This window comes from Sus scrofa, chromosome 6 (assembly GCF_000003025.6).
Source record: "Sus scrofa isolate TJ Tabasco breed Duroc chromosome 6, Sscrofa11.1, whole genome shotgun sequence".
NCBI lineage: Eukaryota > Metazoa > Chordata > Mammalia > Artiodactyla > Suidae > Sus > Sus scrofa.
In genome coordinates, this window is record NC_010448.4 from 50,690,943 (window position 1) to 50,697,357 (window position 6,415).

Below are 6,415 nucleotides of genomic sequence, written 5' to 3' on the forward strand. Positions count from 1 at the left end.
TTTGCAGTAACTTTCGAAATCAGGATGTTTCGAAACTTTATCAATTGAAAAAGAAAATATTCCATGTGAGCTTAAGCATGTATTAACTGCATGGCTTTTGCAACATGCTCATCAGATCAATATGTTCATCACGCAGTTTTTATCTGCTTGGACTATCACTTAATGAGAGAAGTGTTAAAATCTTCCACTGTGTGTATGAGTTTGTCTGTTTCTCCATGTGCCTCTTGTATCACTTTCCATTCCAGGTCCATTCATTTTGCAGCAGCATCTTAGAGGATCCCCAGCATTACTGGCTTTTCAGTTTCCTTTTTCAGTTTTCCCCAATGCAGATTTCTTTAATATTCTTAAGATACTAAGCTATCTAAGGATTTGATAGAATATCAGCATTTGAAATAATTTTTCTATTTTACTGAGCATGTCTAGGTATTTTGTAAGATTTTTCAGGTTATCTAGTTTGCTTTCAATAGAAGTCTCCATATTCATGAAGTCCTGCTAGACTCTGTTCGGTACTTGCTTCAGCTACCTTTCATAGCTCTTAGTTGCAATACGCTATGAGTATATTTTTATTGGTCAACATTTCTAAATCAACAGGCAGATCTTTGAAGGCAGATACATTTCATATTTGCTGTGTGTCCCCAGTAGAAGGGCGCTCTGTAGGATAAAAGAAGGTCCTTGTTCTGAGCATGCTGATGGGAAACGAAATCACAGAGAAAGAGTGTCAGATAGTGTGATTAGAAGTTATGCAAATTTGTAGATGATGACCTGCAGAGGAAGGAATTGAAATATTTGTTCGTGGGCTATGTGGGAGAAGGGCCAATCCCATGTCGACAGGGGTTCATTTGGGTCTGGAAATTCACAGGAGTATTTATCCCAGGTCTTAGGGAAGAAGCCTTCATCCTTACAGTGCCAAGAACCTAAGTCTTATATTTGGTTCTTTGTTTTTGTTTTTGTTTTTTTGTTTTTTTGCTATTTCTTGGGCCACTCCCATGGCATATGGAGATTCCCAGGCTAGGGGTCGAATCAGAGCTATAGCCACTGGCCTACGCCAGAGCCACAGCAACGCAGGATCCGAGCCATGACTGCGACCTACACCACAGCTCATGGCAACGCCGGATCCTTAACCCACTGAGCAAGGTCAGGGATCAAACCCGCAACCTCATGGTTGTTAACCTCATGTTAGTTGGATTTGCTAACCACTGAGCCATGACGGGAACTCCTTATATTGGTTCTTTATGTCAGGAATTTAGCTCAAAACAGGTCAAGGATGGACATCCTAGTCCAGAGCTTAATTCTCAGACTTCTCTGTGGGCCTGGTTTCTTTCTCTCTTTCTTTCTTTCTTTCTTCCTTTTTTTTCTTTCTCTCTCTCTCTCTCTTTTCTTTTTTTGCCTTTTCTAGGGCTGCACCTGCGGCATATGGAGGTTCCCAGGCTAGGGGTCTAATCAGAGCTATAGACGCCAGCCTACACCGCAGCCACAGCAACTTGGGATCTGAGCCGTGTCTGCAACCTACACCACAGCTCAATGCAATGCCGATCCCTAACCCATTGATCAAGGGCGGGGATTGAACCCGAAACCTCATGGTTCCTAGTTGGATTCGTTAACCACTGAGCCACGATGGGAACTCCCTCTTTCTTTTCTTTCTCGCTTTGTCTTTTCTTTCTCTCTTTCTCTCTTTCTTTCTCGTCTTTCCTTTAAATGGCTGCACCCACAGCATATGAAAGTTCCTGGGCCAGGGATTGAATCCATGCTGTACCTGCAGCAGCGCTGGATCCTTTAACCCACTGCACTGGGCTGGGTATCAAACCCGCACTCCACAGCAACTGAGCCACTGTAGTTGGATTCTTAACCCACTACACCACAGCGGGAACTTCTACTTTCATTCTGCCTTTTGTAAGAAAAGCTATAAGCCCCCTCGGCAAAGTGAATGAATCAGAATATGGCATCTGATAGACTAGACTTCTAGCTTCTCTCTTCAAAGAACCTAGGGTTCCCAAGGTTGGAGGTAGAAGCCTAAACTTAATAAGTCTAAATTTCAGAATGCAACTATTGTAAATTGGTCAGTTAGGAGGTTCAAGACAAGACAGTTTACTCGTGGATGTGACTCCCCTTTCTCTACCTGCCTCAAAGCATTGCTCTATTTCAATTTCCCAAAGACACATATCGGGAAACAGTGACTCCAGTTTTAAAAGCCAAGGATAGGGGCATTTGATAATTCACCTTATTTCTGCTAATGCTCATTTCTTTTGTTTCTCAGTTTTAGAAGCATTTATCTAACGAAGGCTCCTATCTTACAATTAAACTGGCTGCTCTCCCCCAAGGGATAATCTTAGATATTGTCCCCTAAAACCTTTACTTCTAAAGTTCATGCAACCTTTCAATATGTCATTTAGCACATTTCTCACCCTGCCAGAAAAACATAGTCCAGAAGGAAAATATTTGTGTCTTGCAGGTACTCTGAATTTTTAATGAGGTGGGAATGAGTACCTACAAGGGAACACTCATGGGAAATCTTTGCTCTGCTTTTTATTGAGATGAGATTGGAGGATTTGATGACTGTTCCTAGTGTATAGAAACCTGGGTGAGGAGTTCCCATTGCAGCTCAGTAGGTTAAGAACCCGACTAGTACCCATGAGGATGTGGGTGTGATCCCTGGCCTTGATCAATGTGTTAAGGATCCGGTGTTGCCATGAGCTATGGTGAAGGTGGCAGGTGTGGCTTGGATCTGGTGTTGCTGTAGCTGAAAGTGTGGGCTGGCAGCTGAAGCTCCAAGTTGACCCCTAGCCTGGGAACTTCCACATGCTGCAGGTGCAGCCCTAAAAAGAAAAAAAGAAACCTGAGTGCATCAGTAAATACTATGTTTGGCTGTGAGTAAGACAGATAGATCCAGAAGGTCTGTGGTTCAATCAGGAAAAAATCCTTCTGTCACATAAAATTTTGGAGATGGGCAGTTTAAGCCTGGCATTGCGGCTCTACTCCAAAGCCCTCCAGGCCACCTTCTTTAAATCCAGAAGGTGGAGAATGGAGGCATGGAGGAAGGAAGAGAGAAAAGGAAATGAACAGGCCCATTTGTGGAAGGTTCCCCCAAACTGCCACGCAATTCCAGTTATCTCCAATTGGTCATAACTGAAGATTTATGGACCAATAAAGTGGGGAAAGACAATCCTGATCCTAAAAAGGAATGTATATGTATGTATAACTGGGTCACTTTGCTATACAGTAGAAATTGATGGAACATTGTAAAGCAGCTGTAATAAAAAATTTTTTAATTTAAAAAAAGATAATCCTGATCCTAAGTGGCCCACATAAGCAAATAAAGAGATTTTTTTTTTTAATATTGGGGGGAAAAGGGAGATGAATATTGGGAATAATTAGCAGACTTACCCCGTAATTTAAATTCCAGCGATGAAACCCAACCTCCTAGACACCAGTACTCACATAAAAGATCTAGCAGGCTGAAATTAAAGTAACTGAAATGGGGGCTTAAAAGTATTTCTTACAGTGTCGAGGTAAGTATTGAGAATTTCTCTGGTATTTTTGGTTTTTCCCACCCCATTAATCATTATGTCCTGCTGATTGTACTTAACATATGAAAAATATCTAACATTTTTCTACCATCAGAGCTGTAGTGGATCTTCCTTATGTCCAATCTGGATTATTGCAATAACTAAAAATATTGCACGGGTATTTTCCATTCAGCTTTTTTCTGATACCTCTCTCATCCCCACACTACATCCAATATTATCTGTATTTCTATCAGATAGAACTTTCTAAGGCACAGGGTTAGTATGACTGAATAATTAAATTTTTAATTTTATCTAGTTTTAATTAATTTAAATCTGAATTTTAAAAAACTGAAGCAATGTCAAATATTTTCCTGTTACTGACAACTTTATTGTTTTGGTAAGGGTACATTTCACTTTAGTCACTGCATTGCATAGATATAATTTTTTTATTTTACTGTGCATATTGTGTATATGTTGTGTTTAGCATCACACATAAACACATCACTGATCTAGTTGGTATCAAGAAATTGATATGTCGGAGTTTACTGATGGCTCAGTGGGTCAAGGATCTGGCATTGTCATTGCTGTGGCTCAGGTCACAGCTGTGGTATGGGTTTGATCCCTGACTCAGGAATTTCTATGTGCCATGGGTGTGGCAAAAAATAGGTATGTTTATTTGAATATTTTATGAAGACCATGAGTTACACTGATATGAAGGAAATAATAATTGGTAATTAAAATAATTATATTAGTATTCTAGGTTTAAAAATATTTACAGATTTTTTTTAACTTAACATGGAAGCATACTACTGATGCAGAATCAATGTAGATAAGTACTACGGCCAGAATAGCAACGAGTAAGAGACTAGAAGAAAATATTCTGTGAATTTCATGACAAATGGCAATTGCAATTTGCTATATCAGAACAACAACAACAAAAAGCTGTTTGAGTACATAAAAAGTATACTTAATTATTTAATAAAGTGGAAAATGTGAGATATTTTCATCAAAAATTCTAGTAAATTCGGTAAGAAATTTCATCTTGATAAGCAAATAAGAATAGATAAAATTAGTTGCCTAAAATCTGAATTAAATAGGCAATGAAAACTTTACGTAAAATTTTAAACATAATCTGAACTTATAACTTTGGCTATAAAATGGCTTTGGGTCTTGCACAAAAGAGAAATCAAATTTTAGGTGAAAAGAGAGCAAGATAAATGGTTATTTTAATTATGGAGATTTTATTATGAGAAAGAACTAAAAGTTATATTTTATAAAAAGCAAAAAATTAATTAAGCCACCTAACAACTGCCTTTAGAATATAAGATCTTTCTGGAGTTCCTGTTGTGGCTCAGCAGTAATGAATCCAAAAAATATCCCTGAGGACACAGGTTCAATCCCTGGCCTTGCTTAGTGGGTTAAGGATCCAGTGTTGCCATAAGCTGTGGTGTACATCACAGACATGACTCAGATCCCATGATGCTGTGGCTGAGGTGTAGGCTGGCAGCTGTAGCTCCAATTTGACCCCTAGCCTGGGAGCTTCCATATGCCATGGGTACAGCCCTAAAAAGCAAATATATGTATATGTATTCAATCACGATTACTTTATGGAACTTTTGAAAGAGAAAAACAATACATTTATCTTATGTTCTTTGCCAATGCTCATTGGTTGAATGATGAAAGAGTTTTACAAAGATTTACCATATTTTGAACTTTGAGACAAAAAACCTTGCCAAATATTTCATAATCAAAGCCCCCCGCATATCAACTGATTTATGTTTTCTCACCAATATCACGCTGCATTTGCAAAAACAGAATCTGAAACTTTAAGGAAAGGAAAGCCGTTTTCTCTGACCTAGATAAAAGGGTAGGAACATTTGTTGAAATTTTTAATAAGTTAATAAAAATAGTTTTACATATTTTCTAGGTAAATCAACATAGAAAATATTTTCACTGCAATCAATACCATTGCAAAAATATGCTTTCAATGAAGAAATAGGAAATCTTAGTAAAGAAATAGAAAGTATTAAAAAGTACTAAATAAAAACTCTAGAATTGAGAAACACAGTATCTCAAAATAAACATTTGATATATTAGCTTAACAGCAGAACTGAGAGGACAGAAAATAGAATCAGCGACCTTGAAGACAGAGCAATAGCAATTATCCAATCTCAAAAACTGAAAAAAAAAAAAAAGATTGAAGATAAATAACAGAGCCAGTGACCAGTAGGACAGTATCAAAAGATTTAACATATGAATGCCTGGAGTCCCAGAAGGAGAAGAGCAGAAAAAAAAAAACATTTGAAGATATAAAGGCCACATTTTTCTGAAATTTAGTGAAAGGTATAAGTGTACAGATTTCAGAGGCTCAGCGAACCCCAGAAAGTATGAACACAAAACTTTACCTAGACACATCATATTCAAAATGAAAACTAAAGATAATGAGAAAATCTTGAAAGCACAAAGAGGGAAATGACACATTATGCACAGAGGAAAAATAATTCACATGACTTCTCATAACCTATGGAGGCCAGAAATCAGTGACATATTATCTTTTTTAAAATATATATATATATAAAATCCAGCATTCTATAGCAAGAAAAAAAATCCTTTGAGAATAGGAATTTCAGTAAAAAAACAGACCAACAAACAAAAAAAAAAAACTATGAAAATTCATCACCAGCAGATATGAACTCCAAGAAATCCTAAATAATTCTTCAAGTTGAAGGGAAGTAGTTCCAGATGGAAATTTAGATCATTGAGAAGGAGTGAAGATCATGTGAAAGGATAAATATATGAGTAATATAAAAGATAAGGGTTTTTTGGTCTTAATTTCTTTAAAAATACACAAGACTATTTAAATTTCCAAGTGGAGTGATGGTGTGGCTTTCCCTGGATGACTTCTTAATTGA